This window comes from Haliaeetus albicilla, chromosome 2 (assembly GCF_947461875.1).
Source record: "Haliaeetus albicilla chromosome 2, bHalAlb1.1, whole genome shotgun sequence".
In the NCBI taxonomy this organism is placed as follows: Eukaryota; Metazoa; Chordata; class Aves; order Accipitriformes; family Accipitridae; genus Haliaeetus; species Haliaeetus albicilla.
The window spans coordinates 47,655,494-47,677,408 of NC_091484.1; positions in this window are offsets into that span (position 1 = coordinate 47,655,494).

Sequence of the window (21,915 nt, forward strand, 5' to 3'; positions counted from 1 at the left end):
TTTTCCCAGCAAGTGACTCCTTTCTCCCTTGTCTTTTTTGATGTTGCACACAAATTAATTAAAGAAATGCAGAAATGACACTGCATGGAGTCTGAGAAAACTTGCAGAAAGTCTTAAAATATGTCAGCAGAATTGATAGATTTCAAACAAATCCTACATTTGAGCAGAAACAGAAAACATCAGCTGTTTCTTGGTCTGCTGCAGGTATATGGGGACTATGGTCACCCACGACAGCCTGCAGAGTTCTCCTTCATGATTCTTCCCTTGTCTGTCCATTCAGTTTTCCGAAAAACATTAAAATACTCACAGTAAGTCTCCATCTTCCACTGTAATACCTGGAAGACCACCTTGCTGAGCTTCTGTGTCATTTTCCCCTTCGGCTGAAGGCACCACACCCATGAGACCGATCTGCCCTCAACAAGTGAAACACACCTGCAGTAACATTAAACATCTGGTTTCCTGAAGGTGTCCAGGCAGATACAGTGGCTAGGATTATCTGTGTGCATTTAGACATGCTCTTATTTAGGAGAGGGTTATCAGTTGGGTTGTTGTAGTTGGTGTAGGTGTCAAGGTGTTGGTAGTGGGGGGCTGCAGGTGTGGCCCCTGTGAGAAGAGGCCAGGGACACAGCTAGTTCCAGCCAGCTCCAGCAGATCTGCTGCAGGACACTGCTGAGCCCAGCAGCCAAGCTGGTGGCACCCCTGGGAAAATGTATTTAAGAGAGGGCAGACACCAAACAAGTAAGTGAAAAAGTGCCCAGTGAGCACCCAGGCTGAAGAAGGAGGGAGAGGAGATGCTCCAGGTGCTAGAGAAGATATTGCCCTGTAGCCTGTGGAGAAGACCATGCTGGAGCAGATATCCACCCTGCAGCCCACAGAGGATCCCATTCCAAAGTTAGTAGATATTTTCTGAAGGAACAGCAGCCAGTGGAGACACCATGCAGGACCTGGTTTATCTGAAGGACTGCAGCCTGTGGAAAGGACCCATGCTGGAACAAGGGGAAAATTGTGAGGAGGAAGGAGCGGCAGAGAGGAACTGTTATGGGCTGACCACAACCCCCTGTTGCCCATCCTCCCTGTGCTGCGTGGGCTGGAGAGGAGGTATAGGAGCCAGGAATCAAGGAGTGAAGTTAAGTCTGGGAAGAAATGGGTGAGTGGGGGGAAAGTGTTGCTTTAATTTTTGCTTTTGATTTTCACTATCTAAATATATTTTAATTGGCAATAAATTAAATTAATTTTCCCCAAGTCAAGTCTGGTTTGCTTGAGATGATAACTGGAAGTGATCTCCCTGTCTTTATCTCAACCAAAAAGATTTTTAATCCTATTTTCCCTCCATGTACTGCTGAGGAAGGGAAGTGAGTGAGCAGCTGCAGAGGGGTGTCTGGCTGCCGCTCCTGGTCAACCTATCATAGCTGTATACCTTTCTGTTGCTGCTGGCTATCAGTTGCATTGCACTACTGTCTCAAAGCTCCAGCTAAAACATGAGTTCCTTTACACAAGGTGTTTCAAACATGCAGATCTCTTCTCAGTCACTGCCAGCCACTAACAGCTAATAAATGTGTAAGCTAAAACACTAAGCAGCCATCTAAATAAATGCATTAATGACATCAGTTTTCCCTTCTTTCTTTTCAACCCTTCTGAATTGTTGCAAGTATTTTGTGCTATCCTGCCATCCCTCAAGAACAGTCTCCAGCCTTGTGTTTAGCATTACTAAAATCTGGAGTAATAGTGTCTCTCCTTTTTTTTCCCCTGCAAATGTGTTTTAATTAGTAAAATCTTTGAGCCTTGAAAAGAGATTTAATACATGTCAACGCAAGAACTGATGTTACTTGAGTCCATAACACTTTCTGTGTTATTTCATAGCCATAATTCACTGCATTCAAGCATCCTATTTGTTTTGCTAACTACTGATGTGTATTGGCCAAACACATTTGCTGAGATCTCTGCTTAATAACAGGGCTCCTGAACAGAGATGAGAGTTGGGAAGCTCTGGTGGTCTGCAGCATCTGAAGACATTATACCCACAGAAACCAGGAGAGGCAGAAGAGGCAGATTCTCAACTTTCTTATGACACTCTAAAAGTTGATCTTCTGATTTGCAGTGCTCATAAATCTACTTAGAGTAGGTCTCACTGCAAGAACTAAGAGCATGAGTTAAAGCCTCACACCTTGACCACAGTCAGCCAGGTTAGAAATGGTTACCTGGCTATCAGGTTAGAAGGTCAGAAGTGATTGTACTTAATGCCAGCTGCAGCACCCCTTTATGAGCTACGGCCTGCATAAACTACTCTATTCCAACTGCACTCACCCATAGGATTATGTAGACAAAAGGTGTAGGCAGAAGCTCAGATAACTTTCTGGCACAAAAGAAATCTTACTTTGATTTGTGTCTTTCTACCCAGTGTTGTTATACACTACACACAAATTACACATTTGCATTCATCCTTTTAATAACGAATTGTCAGGACAATTCCCCAGTTAAGTCCTGTCTATTGCATTCTTCATCTGTTCCATCTCTCACTCCTTCCATCTTTCTCCTCTTTTGCACTCTTTCTCCGACAATCCTTTCTTTCATGTGGGGGGAAATAACACTCCATCCAAACTGACATGGACTTACTGGCTTGCACAAGGTCTCTGTCACTTCTCGAGGTAAGTTTCTGAGCTTAGGACACAGAGATCTTGAGCCTGAGTGGGTCTTACGGTTAACAACCCAGTGTATACTAGAATTTTCCACATTTATCCAACACTGTAGCATTATGTTTCCTGAATACTGCCATATGGCTTGAAAAAGATGAAAAATGCATTATACTTTCTGTGCATACAGAAGTATGTGAAAAAATATGTTTGTTTTCTATATGCAGGAACTCTATGAACTCTGTTTTTCTCTAAATACATTCAGAGGTCCATGACCACATCTGAAAATGTTTCCTGTCATCCCTTCATGTTTCCTATAAAAATCCAGTATGCTACCATAAATGTCAAGAATAAGGCCAGATAGTTTCAATTACTTGTTTCAAGAAGACGCCTTTTCAATCACAACTTTTTACTTAAAGGTCAGCTGCTTGGGTCACACTACACGTCAAGAGGCAGACTTTGTGATTATTGAAATTTTCTGTATGTGTAAGTGTCAGAAGGCAAGGAAGAGCAGACTGCCTACATAAAAGAGCATTTTATAGCAAGAATTACTTCAGGCACATAGGCTACCACTGAAAGGATGGAAATCTTGAGAGGAATATGCCTGTACTGGATAGTTTAGTTCCATTTGATGTGCGTCACTGGCCAGAGTTGCACAAGATCTACAGTTACATCATGCTAATGTTCCCAGCAAAGACAGGTGAGTATCAATAGATGTGGTTTCATCATGGCCAAAGGCAGCACCTTATAAATTCAGTGGAAAGGCTCTCAAGGACAATGAAGAATTTGGATGAGGTGGTTGTTTTCTGTGATTTTGCTAAGAACTTAATGTAAGTGGGAGGCCTTGTAGATGGCCATGTACAAAATACTAACACATTTTTGTTACTTTATAAGTTTCTTCCCTAGGCTTCAATCTAGAAAACTCATTCTTGGAGTCAGAAGGGTCTGGAAGACATACATCCCATGAAACAGCAGGGTTGTAGGGCTAGGAAATCTTGCTGTGGTACACAGCCTGCCAGGCAGGCATGGATTTGTATTACGTAACCTGTGTTAATTCATTAATTTAAATACCTCCTGAAAAACTGAGATAATTCAGTTCAGCTGCAAAGCTTAGTGGTGAGGTAGTTACAAAAGGAGGAAAACTCATTTCCCTATCTATAGCGTCTGACACAACTGAGGGAGTCCACGAATAAAGACTCTTCTGCTTACACAAAAGAATAATCTCTGTAGCCCCACCATGAACTTCACATTAGTTGAATAATCCTATAAGCAGCACTCCTCACTGTCTACTTCCAAAATCTCTTTCCCACCCTGTTTTAATGTAAGGTGTTTCCATGAAGCTGAAATCTGTCCCACAGAAGCACGTACAGACCTCCTTATGTAGGTTCCTTAAACTTATTCTTGCACGCAATGACCTAAACCAACACCACCACCAGGGATCTCCTCCAGCTGTGAAAGGCTGTGGGAGAACTGCCAGTAACTGATGGCTTTAACGAATCAGCTCAAACTTTAAACTCTTTTATTAAAAATTAAAATGGTCCTTCCTTTTTTTGTAATATGAAATTTTTAAAAAACTATCAACAATGTTACTTTCACATCACAATACTGGCAAAGTTCTGAAAAGGAAGTCCTGTCTAGACGTTTTTAGACGTATCTATACTTTATTCATCTCTGAAAAAAATTTAGGTCCCATTGCGGTAAATGTAGTTTGGTTGACACAGGTAGTGGTTTGTAAGACTTTTCTTGCACATCCTGTTCTCTGAACCGAAGAAGAATGAAGCAAAGCTAGTTACAAAAGCTTCAAACAAATTAGTTTTTTGTGGTAGGAAGTGTACTTCTAGCTGGGGAGAGGCACAACCGACTGCACATGGAACTTCCAGGTAACATCATTTTTCAGAGATTTCTTAAAAATACTTGACTAATCTCCATCTCGCTAATGCAAGAGATTGCATTTCTCTTTGTCTTCTAACACTGTTCTTCACCTGCATTGTCTTCTAGAAGTTCATCTTTTTATACAGTTCGTATTTAGGTAACTGTTTTTATCACAGCCATTTGTCATGAAAACACAAAGCAATATATTCAGGATGAATTTTTCACATGAGGAGGAACAAATAAAAGTAATTAAACATTTTACATGAAAAACTACTATTATTGTTCATCTGTTATAATAAACAATAATAATGAAAATATTACTGCTGATTTTTTCAACTTTCCAGGAGTCATCTCTTTGCCCAACCTGAAACTCAACTACAATAAAACGTACTATAAAAACTCACATGGACTTTACATCTCTGTGTCAGAACTGTTCAGTGAAAGCTCTGATGGACATAACATTACGAGCATGAAATAATTACAACTAGAACTGGTAGACAGTATCTTCATAACACACATATTATGAATGTATTCTAATGCATTTCCCAGGGGCGCAAACATACCACAGATACTGTGACACCATAACATAGAAATGGGTATTTCCAAAATAATTTATGAAAATGATAGTTCATACGCAGTGGGAAATGCAGCTCCTGAGACTCATCATGAGTATGACCAACAAGCATTGCCACAGAGTCACAGAAAGTATAGCTCAGGCAAACATGGGGGAGATTATTCAAGCCAATGTTACACAACAGAAAATATGCCCAGGGAAATCGGTAGGAATGACTATAATAGTCAAAATATTGATTAGTTGTTAAAATGTGACATAAAAATTGACAGATTTAATTAATACTTTGGAAAGCAAAATATCAAAGTCATAAAGGCAGACATCAAGAAGTATTTTCCAGATGTCAGGCATAAGAAGCATGTGAAGCAAATGGTAAATCTGATAAAATATCATGAAATCAATTATGCAAGTGAATTAAATAAGGGGTTACAAGAAATTTACATAACTACTTTTTTTTATTATTCATAGAAGTTGATCATAGTAACCTACCTTAGATCTTCACTTTTAAGGTAGAAAAGGTGAAGCATTACCAAGATGTTCAAGCATTAATAAGACGTTCATAAAGAAGATGCAGGAATAAATTAATTTTGAAAGTGACTTTCTCAATCATTTCTTCACTGATGTAAATTACCTTTAAGTAATAACAATAATCAAAGGAGGTAGATACATTTCTTCATTGGCAATTATCACGGAAGAAGTCCACATATCTATGTTCACAGCTACAAATGATATTTTTGATTTTTTCGTCTTGTACAGGGTTATGTAGCAATCCTTTAGGATTGAGAATAAAATAAAATACTCTCCCTCCTAGTCCTGCCCAGAGACAAAGGAAATGCAGAGCCTGATCTTCACTTCTTGTGCAATTGACTGCATCCCCTGTGCTCTCCTCAACCCACCAGCTTGTTCTGCAGTGCGTTATACCTAACGGTGGTCATGTGATGTAGAACAGACTTGCAAGTACTATATGTACTTCATTAATCACCAACTTAAGGCCTCCTCCACATCACAGTTGACTTTGCTGTAGGATGATACTCATACTGAAAGAAACAGGACATGGCTAGAGGCTGGGGAACACTAACCTTGTGCTGTGTTTTAGTTTTGTGTATTACAGGCACCCATGAGTTAGGAGCATTGTGCATAAAATAATGTGACAGCTAGGATAGCGTAAAGAAAGCTTTGAACCTTTTTGCACTCCAGACTTCTTTTATGTGCATTTTGGACAGACCCAGAGAGCTGGCTTGGATAATGTGAGTCAGGTTAACCTAGACCATCATTTTTAGAATGAGTTACTGCACTTTGGGACGAAATAGAACAGTTCTGTTATTTAGACACTGAGTTTATTTCCTGCATTATTTAGGAGTGTCTGTGATAATCACAGCTTACCAGCAGTGTACTGGCACCCTGGCAGTGAAGCACCATGCAATCTGAAATTTGGCTGGGGGATTTGACATTTTTCTTCTCCTTCTCTACTTTCAAGACCTTCCCCCATTTCTTCTGCGGTTTTCCTCACGCAATAGCTTTGTCCAAATGTTCCACTGTTTAATTGATATAATTTCTCAGTGGTTTTGCAAATATTCATTATTTGCTGTGTGTAATGATTAAGAAATAGGACATCAAGTTACATTATTGTCACTATTGCACAAATGAATAAAATTCAGACACACCACTCCCCGAATACATTGTGTACGGTATTTTGATAAAAAGCAAAAGTCAGTATCAAAGAATAGTGAAATGGATTAAAAGATGCCAAGGAAGAGTAGTATAGCTGCAAAAACATGTAGACTGGGTATTTAGGATAGTCTGAGATGACTCGTTCTACATCAAATTTCTTATTTTTTTCCATCCAATACCTACGTTTATACATTTGCAATGGCATTTGTCTCAGAGCAGTCAGTTCACTAGTTTCAGTTATGCCTGCTGAGTTTATTTTTTCCAGGTTTTTCTGTTCTTTGGCAGGTTAAAAATGCTTTTGAGATTCACCTCTGGGATAAATTCTGATACATATCTATTTCCAAATCTCATTTTCCATATGCTTCTATGAATATCAGAGACATATGAGCATATCAAAGGTAGTTTTAAGAGTTGCTTACAGATTGTGCCATGGACAAAACAGAAAAACAGTTTGGTTCTTCTCATACCCAAGAACGTTTCCTTCCTTTAGGGCATGGCTGTGAAAACAGAATGTTTATGGATGTAAAGTTGCAGGCTTGAGCTTTACATCTTTAATTGTGAACTGCTAAATCAAACCGAGAGATTGCCTTTAGGTCTCTGCCTGGTTTTAATCGCATAGTCTTATTCTGTGGTTGTCCTATTCTAAACATTTCTGCTTTTCTGCTCCAAGCATTTCTGTTGGTTATTTGAGTGGGGTGAGGAACTAGATGTGCTTTGTTCTAAGCCTAATTTAATATGATTCTATTTCCGGAGTGTCATGAAATTCAAAAAGAAAAAATGCAAAGTCCTGAACCTGAGATGAGCTAGCCCACTGCAGTGATGTAGTGTGGAGACTGACCAGCTTTAATAGCAGCTCTGCTGAAAAGGACTGGGGTCTTCCTTGACAATATGCTCAACATCAGCCAGCAGTGTGCCCTGGAAGCAAGAAAGGACAACAGCATCCTGGACTGAATTAATAAGAGTCCTGCTACTGATTATTCCCCTTTACTTGGCACTTACTGGACTGCATATGTAAACCTGCATCCAGTTTTGTATCCCCAAATACATGAAAGATGAAGACAGACCTTAGCAAGTGTATTTAGCAAGATGCCACCAAGATGGTCAGGAGCTGGACCAAATGTTCTGTAAGGAAAATCTGGAGGATTTGGGCTTATCAGCCTGAGGAAGAGATGTTTTAGGGAGGACCTAACAGATGCCTGCCAGTGTCTACTGGCAGGTTAGAAGAAGGAGCCAAGCTTTTCACTGGGGCGATAGTGGTTGTAACCTGGAACACAGAAGGTTCCAAGTGGACTCAAGGACAAAAACAAACAAATAAAAAAAAATCTGTGAAGGTAATTAAGCATTTAATTAGGTTACCCAGAGAAGTCATGGAATCCCTTTCCTGACAGGTTTTCAAGACCTGACTGGACAAAGCCCTGAACAATGTGGTCTGAATTCAGTGTCAAATCTGCCCTGTGGAGAAGATTGGACTAGAAACCTCCCAATGTCATTTCCAACTTGAATGTTTCTGTATTTAAACACCACCAATGAATTTGGAGTCAGTTAGGAAACAAGAAATAGATTTATCTTAAAATAATTGAATAAAACATTGATTTCTCCATTTTTAAAAGCATGCTTTGGAAGAAGTCAAAATAGCATGACCTGCCGGCCAAGACAGAGTTTTATGAATATGAGAGGAAGATAAATAAACAGGCAAGAAATTACCAGGTTTTATAGCATCATTCTGTTACCCAAATGCCATCTCAGCACTGTAGCTAATTTGGCCCTCCTGATGCCCCTCTGAAGTGTCCCTCTGAAATACGTTCAGTGTAGTACAAGCAGTAGCTGATTTTTCCTGTTCCTGTCTGACCCATCCTTTGCCTATGCTTGCTTTTTAGTTTGGTGGACTTTGTCAATCTAAGAAACCTCCCTTCAGTAAGAGCACAGGGTCAGCTTTCTGTCTGTGAGGATAGGTTAGTTTTGACAGTTGGTTCTTCCAGAGGCTCCACCACTGTGCCCTCCCTCTGTCATCCCCAACTGAAACATATGGGGTAGATTTCCCCGCACAGAACTTTACTACAAATGTCCACAGTGCAGACTTCCATATCTGAGCTAGCCAATGTACCTTCCATGAAAGTGCCTTGTGATCAGTGGAAACACAAAATTTAGAGATCTCCACCGACCTATTTTAGACTTCTACATCAGAATGAGACTAATCACAGTGCAGGTGTCTGCATTTGCCAGAGGGAAAACACCCATGGTATTTGCATTGTGCTCATATTGGAACTGGGTCTTTCATCTCAGCTAGACTACAAAAGCATAGTAAATTGTACTATGGCATCCATAAAGCACTCTCATGCAACTTATGGCTACTGGCAAGCTAAGCTAGAATTAAATCAACGTGCAAGAGAGGGGGAAAGTATTTGTAAGCCATTAGCATTCTCCCACGCAGTCTGGTTCCCACCAATGAGATGCTGTGCCAGTTACCTCTGCAGTAACACTACATTGCGGACCTAGCTCAGTATTCAGTCTAGTTCATGCTCTTATGACAAACAACAGACGTTCTTTTCAGCAAGTTTCCACTGATCTTCACTATGTCATTTGTGTTGGATTTTCCTGCCATAATTAAATATCATAATTAAATATTTTCTTTCCTTTTTTTATTAATTTATTTGAATTTGTCTTCCCTGCAATAGGAGCAAATTAACTCAGCCATTGGCAGATATTCTTCTTCATTCCATTCTCACCACTGAAATCTTACAAGTACTGGTGAAACTAGGTAATTTTCCTTCTGTCCTTACCCCTCAAGGAACGTCACAGACCACTGTGTAATTTGCATGCACCTCTCGAATGACAAACTATGGAAAATTTTCCTAGTGTAAAAGTAAAAATGTCCATCCACGTTTCTCCAATGGTCCACCCTTTAAACTTTTTCTGAAGATTTTTCTCTCTTCTCCCTCAGGCATGTTCTTCCCTTAAAAAAAATTTAAAAAACCAGTTCTGCTGTTTTACAGAGTGTCAGTAATGCTTTTGGGCCAGAATTAGAATTGTTCTTATATATTATCCTGAATAACTATGGTTAAAATAAGGATTTTTCATCACTTAGGAAAACTATGACAGAAAAGGAATTTTAAAGCTTTTGTTTTAAACTATCAAAACTAGTAGGAAACTTTCTGGATAAAATCGTTTGCTGTCAAAGGATGGGCTTATGTTTCAGAAGACGCCCCATCACATTTCCAAAAGAAAAAGACTTCTGGAGTGACAGCACAGCTGCATTAACATAAAGGAGAAAGTTGCCCTTTATTGCATTGAGATCCAGATTTTGCTCTTTTTGTTGAAATGAAAGAAAAGTATGGAAAATAGTCTCAAAATCTTGGGTAAAGTTGATATCTTAGATAAACACAAGACCTACATGCTTTCCAATGATCTATGTTTCCCCATATATTTGGGGTTCATGTATTTTTCCCAAACATACTTGTTTCTGTTTAGGCGACAGTCCTTGAAGAATAGGGAGGAATTTACAGTTAGACAGTCCAAGGCACCTCACCTTGCAGAAGAGACCAATCTCAGTATCTGTTTTTGGTCAACTGAGAAAGAAGGGATCTCCCAAGAGGGTGACTGAGAACAGAAGACTAGCTTAGTCTATCTTAGCCTAGCTTAGCCTAGACAAACTATCTTTCTCACTAGCCACATAAAGTTAAGAAATGTGAATACCACTTCACAACCTTTAATCTGATCATGTTGGTCTCTGTGTGTGCTGTCTCCAATTTGCAGTGGTGTAGGCTGAGAGAGAAAGTTCATTAATTTCCTCTTCATCATGGAAATGCAATGTGGCAGAAGCTGAGCAGAACCCCAGGGTAGTTGCAACCCACACCTCACCACAAACCACGCTTCCTGAAACACTGCACCAAAATCTTTCAGCCAAATACCAGTTGCCACGCTTTACATGTATATGCAACAACAACATGTTTCTCATTCAAGAAAGGGGAAAAGATAAAGTCACTGGAATCTCTTACGATGTCTTTTGTGCAACATCACCATCATAGATAACAAAGAACTGCCTGGTTATACCTGTCTACTGAGACACCTCACTAATTCAAACAAAAGATCATCCTTTAGTCTGAAAAAACATTTACAGGAATGTGCCACAGCTGGAAGCTATTATGCAGGCCTTGGAAATGTTTGTCAGCAGAATATCAGTTAAACAGGTGTATGGTGATGGCTAGGGCACATAATAGACTCATTAAGGTTAGCTTCAGTATCAGTAACACAGATTTTAGTGTTTCAAATATCTAGTTCTTTGGGCTTGAAATCTGTTAAGGCTTTTTTTTGAGATCTAACGTCATCTATTTTGATGTACATGCTAAGGAAGAATGCAGATATAACAAGGTCTTCCAAAGATGTGACTGGAAAGATATCTATCTAAAGGGACTAACATCAGCTGATGGGAGCCAATCTCCTAAGGTCTCTTTATGTGGTGCCTCCCATCCAGGTCCTATCTGGCTTCTCCAGATGGTGATTTGGAGTAGACTGAACCTATATGTTTGCAGTCATCTCTGTTCATCTCCATTGCCTGAAGTAGTGGCTTTAGGGAGACTAACTGCTTTAGGCTAGGTATAGCCTAAGTGAATACTCCTGCAGGGAAAAATGCAAGTTGTTCTAGTTTTCCTCACTGTAGAGGCCAGCTCATCCACATCTTATAAAGATTGTTAAAGACAGAAAAGGTACTCCTGTAAAAAATTCTTTTCACAGAGACTACTGGCAGATATTTCTGCTCAAAGTTTGAGGCCTGTCAATGGGAAAAGATCCTGGAAGATAAAGATGTGGTGGTAATCATGGTCAGCCATAGGTTGGATCATATTGTGATTGATCATTAGTAACTAGTGTTAAAAAAAAGCTGTAAGAGAGGCAAATGTGACACTATGAGGTACCAGACAACCAGAGGTATTTCCAGAGAGACAGAGTAGTTGTACAGGCCTGCATAGGACCATCTCTGTAACACAGTGGTACGTTTCTGTTCAGGAATGCTGAACTGCTAAAATAGATGCAGAAAAGGGCAACTAAATGTAGTGAATGAAGAAGTTTTCTTGCAATAAGAAACTCAAAATCCCTTCTATGTTCAGTCCAGAAGAAAGAAGACCAAGCAGAGAGATGATTTCCCTGCAGAAATACTTAAGAGAGAGAGAGAGAAGAATCACTTAGGGCAATGCTGGTGAAAGAACACTTGATCAGAAGTTGCCAAGTGTAAGTTTAAGCTAGTTAAATCAGAGTTTCTCTCAAAGGAGTGAGTTTCAAAGGCAGGCTTGAGAAAGAAGAATTGGCAAAATTCCTAAGTAGCTTTAATGCATATATAAGCAGGATATTATGGTGTGGCTGCCTCCAGGAGTGGAGGACAGCACTTGATGACTCAGTCCTGTGTTTCTGTCTGTCTCCTATTAATCCTTGGCTTTAAAAAAGCAACAACAAGAAAATACTGTAGCTAGAAGCTAATCTGAAGCTAAAGATTTTTCTGCATCAACTATGTGGACTATAAATGTAACAACAAAATAGCAAAAGGTTATGTTTGTCCAGGCTAAAAATATATTCCAACACTAAAAGCAACTGTTACTCAGTGGAAGCCAGACTGTGATATTTAACAGGTTTTAATGGCCATGGAGATAAAGGAAAGCAATACCCGGGATACCTATCAACATTTCAAGATACTTCCATATACTTTTAGATACCCCCTATCTCCAGCTCTGCCACTCTACTCAAAGTGAAATTGCTTTCAATTAGGTAATTCTAACTTTGTCCTGCTTCTCAAATGTGAATTGTAACAACAGGAGGCCATAGCAAGCCATAAAAGTTTTGTTTGTTGGGGCTTTTTTAACTTCTGATTCAAGTTTTCTGAATATACTAAATATTCACATATACTATGGAGGATAATATATGTGAAAGCAGCTTTCTATTTTAGGAATATGGAAGTCTGTTGTCACCTTTTCAGACTGAAAGAAAAGTGCTCCATGTGACAACAGGTTGCAGAAGAAGGGATGACAACTCCATGGATTGACCCCAGTGAATGAGCTCAGACTTAGGGTAACGGGTGAGCACCACCGAAGGGGTTAGTGCAGGGACCTCAGGTTGCAGCTCTACAAGGTGCTCAGGTGAACCATTCTACATTGCAATGGCCAAAGCTGAATGTTGGTAAAGCAGCACGGTCTGCCTAGTCAGTGAGGAATGATCAGATAGAACACTGTTCTAGCAACTGGCTGTTGGGGATGAACATGGCTGCACCAGGACAGGTTCACATCAGAAGAGAATCTTGTCTGGCTTCTTTAGGAGAAGCCTTCCTGGAGACTTGCCAGAGACCTCAATGCCATATTCTCTGATCCAGTACAGACACTTGAGAACATGCTTAACTTTAAGCATATGAGTGGTCCTATGGACATCAGTGGGGTTGCTAATGTGCCTAAAGTTATATATCAAGTGCTGTGCTGGAATGGGGCCAAGGACTCAAAAACTTGCAGGATCAAGGTTTGGCTGAAGAACAGAGAGTAAAAAGGGAGACAAAAGCTGAGAGATACTGAGTTGCTCTCATGCCCTCTTGCGTCAGTCCTTCATGGAAGCAAGCCTTGGGATAAACCGCTTATTATAGTAAAAGTTAAAGAAATACCTGTACAGAAATCTTAAACACTAAAAGATACTGTAAACACTCTCATTTTACAGCACACAATGTCTTTTGATTTTTAGATGGCATTACATTTTAAAGCAGATACAGTGATGTCACTTGCAGGAAAACATCACAAAAACATTGCAGCAACAGGCATCCCTTTCAACAGAGGCCTGGTTGACTCACTCTCACAGCTGCAGCAAAGTAGTCCAATGTGTTTCTGGAGAGTGTTCTTGCTTGTGAAGTCTTTATTGGGACACTCTGACTGTAGGGAAATGCAGCCGCTTTTCATTTCTTGTGGCAGTCAGAAAGTTTCATTGAATATTTCTGAGCTCTCAATCTCTTCCAAAACACATGCTGAATTTCCTGGCTCTCTTCCTTAAAATCTGGTCTGGGTTTCTACCCCCGTCCCCTCTCAAATTACTTTATGTGCACATAAATTAAAAAAAAAAAAAAAAAAATTAAAAAGCATTCTGATTTTTCAAAATTGTTTTTTAACTGTTTTCCCAAACTTTGTGGATTTTTACATGCAATCACTTTTATGTTTAAATGATTGGTATGCTGAACTTATCACTGGAATCCAGCAAAGTTAAAATAAAAACATTTGTCCTTTTGCTATTAGTAATGCAACACTGCCAACTAGAGGCATTGGGAATGATCAAATTCTTGTCTTATGGACCACATCAATAAACTTAAAGGGTTGTATAACTATAAATACTGAAAGATGGTATTTGCTATACAGAAATCTCACCCAAATCCTCCAACTACAGTGGTGTTTGCATTTAATTTTCTTTAGATTTTGATGCTTCAGTAAGTCATTTATTGAATCCACCGTATCGCATCATCCAGAAACTCAAACATCATCAAGTCAGATCTCAAATTACTTCAGGTTCCTCAAAGAATTACTGAGCCATTCTAACAGCTTTTGGAAATATACCTCCACAAGACATTGCAAGTATTAAAAATTTAAAAAATTTATAACTTTGAGGGCAAAATAAATCCTAGATGCCATTTTCTCAACCCACAATTTAAGTAGGACTTCATAATCTATTGGCATAAAGAAATCATAGTCTATTCAGATGGGCTAAAAACTGCTTTCTGTAAGTTTTCAGCTCTGTAAGACGGCATACACTTCAAGGAGAAAGGTATTTGTTCACAGCTGAAGCAGTAAGACTGAAACTAGAGAAAACATGCACTTGACCAGAAAGGCTTAGTTATTGCCTGCTGCATGAGATTCCCTGATGTGTATGTGCTTCCTAGATCACCACATGAGAAGAGACTCAACACGAAGCTGCCAATGTTGATGCACAATGCACAGACCGGAGCCTCCTGGCCCCATTTTGTGGCCCCTGCCCTCTTCCCTGCCATGCCCATGATGGAAGGGCACAGCAGTGTGCAGCTGCCTGCTATCCGGAGGAGGACAAAGACCTTCTGCAAGTCCTCGTGCCAACCAAGACCCAAGGCAGCCTTGGGGAAAGGCGCATTCCTGTCACCCCCTGTCCCTCCTCTGCTATATGACCAAATCAAACACAACCCTGTGCGCAGGCAGAGTCTGCTGGTAGGGAGAAAACCATGAGGCCCAAGGGTGCACTCTATTTCCAGGTTTATCCACTGTGCTCCAGACTTACAGGATGCAGGACACACAACTCTCACCTTTTCTAACGAAGGACTGTAAACAGAAAACAGCTCGGGAAGCTCTACCTGTACCAGGTCCCTTTGGAAAGATGTTTCCAAGGGATTCTTCTGAGATGGCAAAATACAAGCAGGCAGGTGGCAAACCTTTGTGCTTCTTCACAGCAGTCAGGATCTGCCCAGCCAAGGGCAGGGAGTGCGCTGTACCCCTCCTCCTGGCTGGCAGTGTGTGCCCAGGGGTGCACCAGGAGCTTGGAAGGCCAGAATGGCTTCCAGGGCTTCCCCTTGCTATTGCTCTGCACTGACACTTAGACAGAGAGAGACGCCTGGATCTAAATAAACATGGCTTTTCTTTAGCAGAAGCCTAGAGGATTGTTTGAAAACTGCATGGCGAGAACCACCATGTGACAGGAAGATCTGCTGGTAGAAGGGCAAGCTCTGCCTGTCAGAGTTCACACAGCATTAAATAAACATCCTGTCCAGAACAGTTTGTACTTTTTGACTGAAGGGAGAAGCCAACAACATCCAGTGTTGGTTTCCTTTTATTTACCAGAACACATTTATTCTGTAAATCTCAGCAAAATTCATGAAAAAATAATAAATTACATTTTTCCCCTGACAGTCTTCAAAGCTTTATATCTAAAAAGTGGCTGGGAAATCCAAGAAGCCTAGAGGGCAGGAAAATAATTTCGTTGTGAAGTGGAAGCCAATAGACAGTAGTGATTCATGGAGGCACAGAGCTGCAGAGCAGCTGACAGCGAGGTGCCGATTAAGCCTGGAACCAAGTTTTCCAGGGGCTGTACAACAGGGCAGTTTAAGGGTGGAGGAGCCAGTTTCCCAAAAATGCAGAGAAAACCCTGGAGGGGGTTGGAGGTGACAGTACTGGAATAAGATGAAGGCTTAGAAGTGAAAGCATAGACATTGGCCTAGGAAGCAGAGAATATGGTTTGCAGCCAGTATAAACCACTGTAAAAACTAATTCAATAAATGTTTTTCCAATTATATTATTATGCTTATGTTCCATAACAATGTCTTTACAGGAATACAAAGCTAAAACATTACAATGGTCCAGTAGAAGGAAACCACTGGGTCTCAGGCAACACTGGAGTATTTTGTTCACTTGAGCATTACCTAGAGCTCTGCTTTTAGAAAAGGGGAAAAAAAAAAAAAAAAAAAAGCATCTGTTGTGAATCAGCTTGTAATACCAGAAGCGACATTTCCACAACGGTGACTATTTTGAAAGACACACACAGAAACAAAGCAGCATGCCATATCTAGATTTCTTGAAATGGCTTTATTGAAATAAACCAGAAATTTTCTAATAATGATTTTTGGCTGTCAGTCAAAACCTAAGCCCAATGGACACTTGCAGCATTTTTCCATTTATTTGTTTTTCTGTTTGGCAGTGAAAGCTAATGCTCAGCATTCTGAGCCCGAAGCGTAGTTCTCAGCTCTGGTACTACGTGCTGTTTGATTGCACCCTGAGGTCTAGACCCACTGCACACCAATTACTTGTATTAGGAGCCAGAAGTACTTCTCACCCATGTAAATATGTGCAATGTGAAGTTTTCTCATGTTGTTTAGTGTAAAATTTATTTGGGCATTGTATCTGTGTAATATCCTAATTAAACTTGTATTGATTTGCAAAGGCTCATTGGACATGCGTAAAAGTCTTTTGCAGAGTTATCAATAGATGTTGCAGGGATGACGCTGAATTGCAGCTGTCACAGGAGCTGTGACCTCATCCCTTGCGCACACATGAGCTAAGGCAGAGTTGGACAGAGTGAGAACTTTGTCAGCAATGTTCCTCTCTGGGGAAGCAGATCAACAGTGAGTGTTTAACCCTCCACATCAGCCCATGATGATCACTCTTGTCACTAGTGAGCACTAGCTGGAGGTACCATCTTTAGGTAAGACAGACCCAAGGACTCCCCAGCTTCTTGTTGTCAACACTTTTTAATCCCAATGTCCTGTTTCAAGGATTATTATAAACTGCCTATTTATATTCTCCTGAATGGACATTTCATTTGAGAACCATATTTATATTCACGTACATGCTGCTCCAGATTGTGGAGTTACAAGACAGTTTTCTGCTCAGGATTTAGTCCTCCTGCAGATACATCTGGATTTCACAGCCAAACCTTGTACATCATTTGCTAGACAGTGGTCAGGTTTGTATATCATTTGAAGGGGTCAAGCAGGTTGAAAGGAAGTATGTGGACACAAAATATTATATCACATCCTAGAAAGGCAGTATAATAACTGAGCAAGTGATCCAGAATTCTTGTAGCCAGTTATGTCACTCTGTATCTGCCATCTCCTATTTTCCATGCTGAACTGAAAAAACTGTCTGTATAACTGAGAATTAATTTATGATCATATAGGTACAAAAAGCTTCCTAAAGATAGTATCAGTGACATAGGATTAAATGCACAGAAGGAATTGGTATTTAAAAGTTGTCTGCTCAAGGAAACCCATACATGCAGGCAGAAAGCATATCCTTCAGTGTCATACTGGCATGTATGTACCTGGGGACCGGGCTGCGGGGGCACAACTGTTATGAGAGCCCATCTGCTTGATGAAGCCCTTTCCCAGACCTGGGCACAGGCACACGTGCTGTGGGACCCTTGCTGAGCTCACCCAGAAATCAGCACAAAACTGCTCAGTCCTGCCAGGACCACTGCTGGTGGCAACACCTTGGCTGCCTGATGAGATTCACTGCCAAAGCAAAGGCAATTAACTACAGTGCCTACATCCTCTTGTGAATCTGGGTTTTCCAGTCCTCAGGTCTGATGCTCTGTGGATTGGTGTCCATGATCAACTTTTTCCCTTCCTTTCCCTTTTAATTTTTATTTTATTTTATTTTATTCTATTTCAACAGTTAAAATACATGGCAGTCCCCGTTCACTGCCTCCCACAGCAGCTCTTTGGGCGCCATAGCCGTATTCTCACTGCCACCAAGGGCTGCTGATGTGCCCACCTGTACTGAAGCACACATATTGTTGCACAGCACATACTGTTGCAGCAGGGTGTAATGTTTATTTCTGCCCCACCGCACCACTCCAGGGTACCAATGGACCAAAGAGTGACTGGACACATCCTGTACACTGAGCATAGACTTCCATAGTGATGGGATTAACGCGACTAAGGTTAGAGCTGAGTGTCTCGGTTTACTAGCAGGTTCCCAGGTTGGTCAAATGCCTCCTGAAAGTCAATGCCTAGCACAAGTAGTAACCTTTAAAACTCCAGGGGAAAATTTTGGTCCCATCCAAGCAAAAGCCAAATGACTTCCATGGAGCAGGGAATTCCACTCCCAGCCTTCAGCATAGTGTGGTCCAAGTAAAGACAAGCAGCAGCACTACCAAAAATTCACACTTGTCTTCATGCTAGGACCTTTGTAGAAAAACTCACAAGGAAAAAGAAGGAAATCTTTTATTTTGGAGTAACTCATCACCGAAACCTGGATCCTTCATTCCCTCTTCTTTCCTCCATCAGTGATGCTAGTGTGTTTTTCCTTCTCTTTTTAAACCCAGAGCCTTTTATCTTACTGTCATAAAGGAGGGAGCTAGGCTTACAAAACAAAGGCTCAAGCCATTTGTTTTCAGCTGGTGAAGAAATGCAGTCAGGTTTTAATGCGATTGAGCTGGAAACCTTCCCTGCCTTCCCGCAGCAAAACCAGCTCGCCTGCAGCAGCAGACAGTGTGGCCAGCAGGCTCCTTCCAGCACATTGCACCAGGCCTGCTCCACCCTTTCTTCTTAAGCTATAATGTTTAAACAATTGGGATAGTTTGACTGATAGACCCAACAAAGTGTCTACCTCAGAGATGGTAAAACAAAAAACAGCTCTTTAGGGTCTTAATATTCCCTTTTATTACTGTGGTGGAGATGTGTTTCACGTTATCATCCTCTTCATACCTTCTTCTGAGCACAGAAAGAGGCCAGTCCCCGTGGGGCCCAAAGAGACAGGAGCAGCAGAGAGGAGGTACCAGAAGGGAGTTTTCAGTTCTGCAAGTACAGGAGGAGGAAATTTTTAATAGTCAAAAGCAAAAGCGAAAATTTTCATTTTCATTTGAATTGAATATACTTCATTTTCCTTATAATAGGGGTTTCTTCTACTGAGACTGCTGTAATTCAGGGGATTTCACACTTACCCTCATGAGGAGCAGCTGTAACCACAGAGCATAAAGAAGTGTCACTGCAGGATCTTTTTCACTAGAAATTCTCTCAGATGTGGACTTTTTATCTTCTATTCTCATACTATGATTTTCATACTGTGTGCTCAGCAAATTCAGATTTGTACTCAGCTTAAGGGCTCAGATAAATAAGTTCCAACAGGTTAACAAATCCGATATGGTTATCATGTTAACGAAGTCCAGCATTGACTGCATTTGTGCTCATGGCCCACAGAGTTCTTGCAGCTCAGCGGATGCAGAGTAGCTCATTACACAGTTGTAACTGGATGATGTAAGCAATCCGTACCTGTGCAAACACTACTGGAAAAGATATGGTAAATTGAACTACCTAGCCCTAGGGATCTCTGCAGCCTGGGGATAGGAAAGACTGTTTAGACCAGTAGCGATGCTCATCCTCTGTCACTGACTTGTGCTGCAGACTGCAGCAAGCTACTTCAGTTTGAAGACTGACTTTTCTGTCTGCAGAAACATCGCTATGGCATTACTTTTGGCACTGAAGATTTTGTGCACCTTACCTAGGTAAGTATTTTGCCTAGGCTTCGGCTTAATAAAATTTTATATGAATGAATAGTATTTCTTTCATGCAGTCAGCCCGTGATCACTTTAAACTTATGCATAAGTGAAAGCAAATGTCACATGGGGTTGCCCTATTACACCCTGATAAGCTTGTTGCTCCTTACATCAGGGTAGCCCCTGCCTTGTGCCAGAACAAACACTCATGAGGCTACAGAAAGGCTGAGATCAGGGAATTGATCAATAGAGTGCGGTTGGGGTCTTTTGTGAATTAGCATTTGTGCAGCACTATGTAAAGCAAAATTTAAAAGTCAGTTTGACATTTCATAAATGGGCTATATGTATAGATACATACCTAAAACCGCTGCTGCATGACTCACACGAAAGCAGTGGCATGTGATTCCAAGTGTCAGTCATTCTGCAAAATTTTTCACTTTCTAGAAGTCTGTCGTCTTCATGTGCTTTATTGTTGCCTTGCTCTGCCCTATATTTAGCTAATTCTTACATTTCCTAATTTTGACCTGGATACAACTGTATATACACTGTTAACCCATAGTTACTCGTACCTCCAAAATGAATCTTTTAGAATGGAAGAGAAACATGGAAACACCTTCTGCCCACATTACCCTGGAGACTAAATTGGCCAAGTTCAATGAACAAGAACACTCTAGTTCAATGAATGAGTGCAGAAATGTGTGCTCAGTGCAGAGATTCCATATTTGGCTGGTAACTGCTGCTGCACAGGTTGGTGATTTGAATGTTAGGCAGTACAGCTGGTGGCTGGGATGGAAGGCACCTCTGCTAGCATGAGCTCTAGCTTCACACTCAGTTCAGGTGTGGATGCTGAACACAGGCAGAAGAAAGCAGGGACAGAGAGCTGATAAGGTCCCACCTACAAGCAGTGACTGTATAGGTATAGTGCAGGCATCCAGCTTGGATTTATAAAGTATTATAGTAATTTTCTTCCAGTATTAAACCCTGATGAGCTCTATTTGTCCAGGACTGGCAACCTCTCCATGGCAAGATTGACAAAGGCTGAAATTCTGATCTTCGGATACAGAGCACAGAAGACGAATTGCTGAACATTGTCCTGCCAAAAGGCATTCATAGGTAGCTCAGCACTAATTTTAATCTATTTGATTGAATGTCTATCCCTTTACTCCTTACAATAAGAAACCTGTGCAGTGAAGAACACAATATCTCAGGGTTGAGCAACAATACACTTCAGTACACTTGGAAAATTTCTATATTTCTAACTACTTAATGATCTGGAATTAGTTGAAGAGTAAGAAGAATTGAAGCTTCAGTGCCTGGAATTTCTATGTGAAAACCCAAAGTTTGGATGGAGAAAGGTTCTCTAAATCAACCTTCGTTTGACTTCAGATAGTCTTTTTTTATTTGCTTAAAATTTAAATGTATAAATGCAATATAGCACTTTGATTTCATTATCTGCCTGCATTTCTTTTGTAACCAAACTACATTCCTTTCTTTTTCAGCCATTGCAAGAGCTAAGCATATTATAGATTTAGATACAGTTACTATACTTTTTTAACTGGAAATGCAAGTTTGAATGCTTCATTACAAATATTAAAGAAAAGTCAGTACTAAAAATACAGAAAGTCACATTTTGCATTTTTTGGTACAAAAATAGTTGATAAAACATAATACAAGAATCATATGTCATTCATGATATACGTGTCAGTGACAACAACCATCAGGAGATCAAAGCATCAAAGACAAATAAGAATTCAGACTTTACATGAAAAGGAGAAGGAAAAACTGTAAACATACAGTCCATATAAACAAATACATGGGAGAGGAAGAACAAAAAGAGGATTGCTTGTGATTTTCTTGCAAAAGCTATCCAAGGAAGAGGGAAATGGTGATCCAGCTAATTCCTTCTTTGTGCAAAGACAGTGAATAAAGGACTTCTCCTGTATTAGTCAAGTTAGGTCAAAATTATATGAAGCATCATGGCCAAAGAATCAGACCATTTTTAAACTACAACTCACAGAAGCAATAATCAGATACTTGAAACCATATTCTTTAAATAAATAATTTTATTTCCCCTCAAAAAAAAAAAAGTTCATTTTATTTGTTAATTACAGTCCTCTACACAAAGTAACCCTTGTGTCTTCCTATTAGGTTCATACCTATCTTCAAGCACCAGTGAACACAGGCATTCACTGGGAACAAAAGCACCTA